This window comes from Echinops telfairi, unplaced genomic scaffold (assembly GCF_000313985.2).
Source record: "Echinops telfairi isolate 266 unplaced genomic scaffold, ASM31398v2 ScPeMD7_53;HRSCAF=182, whole genome shotgun sequence".
In the NCBI taxonomy this organism is placed as follows: domain Eukaryota; kingdom Metazoa; phylum Chordata; class Mammalia; order Afrosoricida; family Tenrecidae; genus Echinops; species Echinops telfairi.
The window spans coordinates 5,534,590-5,536,694 of NW_022103951.1; positions in this window are offsets into that span (position 1 = coordinate 5,534,590).

Below are 2,105 nucleotides of genomic sequence, written 5' to 3' on the forward strand. Positions count from 1 at the left end.
TCAAAAGTCTTGGGGAAATTCCATTATCTTTTAATTCCATTTTCCATAAACTTTTTGAAGCCCCATCATATACAAGTAAGTTGACAAGGAAATAAAGGTAGATGTGTGTTTATGCCTATGATACCCCAGTAACAATGTTTATGTCTAAACACCCCAATCTTGGTTTGTAAATATCATTTAGATAGTTTTTAGAAAGTATTGATTCTTACAATATAGTCTCAAGCATCTTTTGGTTCTAAAAATAAATTAAAAGCCCCAAAGAAAATGTATAAGGGTTGAGGACATATTGAAAAGGCACAAGAACCAAACTAAAGGGGTTCCTGGTGGCCAAAATTGGAACAAGTTGAGCCACAAAATAAAAAAAGACCGTATTGGATTCTAAATCTATATATAAAGAAACATTCAATAGTCATGAGTCCATGCTGATATAACTAAATAGATGAGTGAATAAATAAGTGAGAATATGGGGCCAAGAGACAACTCTTCTTTAGAGAAGAATTTTAATTAAGTAATACAGAAGGAATGAGCAAAACAGATTATCACAGAAAGAGTTGCTACAGACAAGATCCACCAATAAATAAATAATAATTTGTCAAACTTTAAGTAGAAGAAAGATGTTTTCTTAGCCTCAAAGTATCTCTCCAAAGAGTTCATCTTTACTACTAAAAAAGCAGCACACTTATAGTAAAAAAATTCTGGCAGACAACATTTAGTAGATTAACCACATGATCAAGGTCATCATCAGTAATGCGTAACAACACCATGGACTACTGATATAATGTTCTGAAAAGGGCACATGGCCTCTGTGTGCTTCTTCCAATAGCACATAACCTCAAGCTAATACTGAGAAAACATCCTATATGCCCAAACCGAAGGGCATTCTACAAAATAACATTCTTTAAGAGTGTCAAGGTCATGAAAGACAAGCAAACGCCAAAGAACTACCACAGAGTGGAGGAGAGTAACAGGACATGTGAACTGATTAAATCCGGACACAGAATAAGAATATTAGCCTTTGTCAATCAAGTAAATTCTGACTCATAATGATCCTCCATGACAAGATGGATCTGCTCCTTAGGGTGTCTGAGGCTGTACCTCTTTTCGAAAGCAAACTGCCTCATCTTTCTCCTGTAGCCCAATGCCTAATCCATTGTACCATCAGGGCCCCTTAATAATATTTGTTGGGAAAATGGTGAAGTTCAAATAAATTCCAGAGTATTGTACCAAGGTTAATTTCTCCATTTATATAAATTGTTCCACGGTTAAGTAAGATTTTAATGTCAGGGGAAGGTATTTTAAAGTGCCTAAAATACCTTCTAAAGGCTAAGGGTATTTTAAAGTTCCTCACTAAATTTGCAATTCATCTGTAAATCTAAGATGATCTCAAAATAAGTTTTTTTTTTCTTTTAATTAAAAATTAGAAATGTAACTAAAGCCACTATGACAAACTGTATTTGCCAGCAATGGTCCTAGCAACGTCATTGGTTCCTGGTCTCGCTTGCTCTCCCAGAACTTTGCCATCTCTCTCATTTCAAATCTGGCCAGGATTGTATGACTCCTTCAACAAGTAGAATGGACAATACAGAACATCTGAATCTGGACCATAAAAAGTGGGGCACCTTCTACCTAGCCCTTGCCCTGAATACTCACCCTGGGAATGCAGCCACCAGGTTGTGAGGAAGTCCAGATCACATGAAAAAGTCATATCTAAATCAGTGTTCCCCCTGACAGCCTCAGCTACCCTCTGGTCAGTATCCAGACCTGAGAGAGAAACTGCCTTTGAAGATTTCTACCCCTCAGCCTTCCAGCTGTACCTGTTGTCAGAGAGTGGGTCAGAGACATGCTATCCTTACTGGGTTCTCCTCAAATTTCCAATTTCTGAGCAAACTTGCCGTTTTTAGTTTGTTTTGAGCCACTAAATCTTGGGGTGCTATGTTATGCAACAGAAAATGACTGCACTAGTCAACCTAAATGTATATGATTCATTGTTATTAGAAAAACAATCTGGAAGAGAAAACAACGGGACTGACAGTTCCGGGGGGACATGGGAGAGGGGGAGGTGAGGGGGAAGGGAAGAGGTGTTAACAAACCCAGGGACAAGGGAA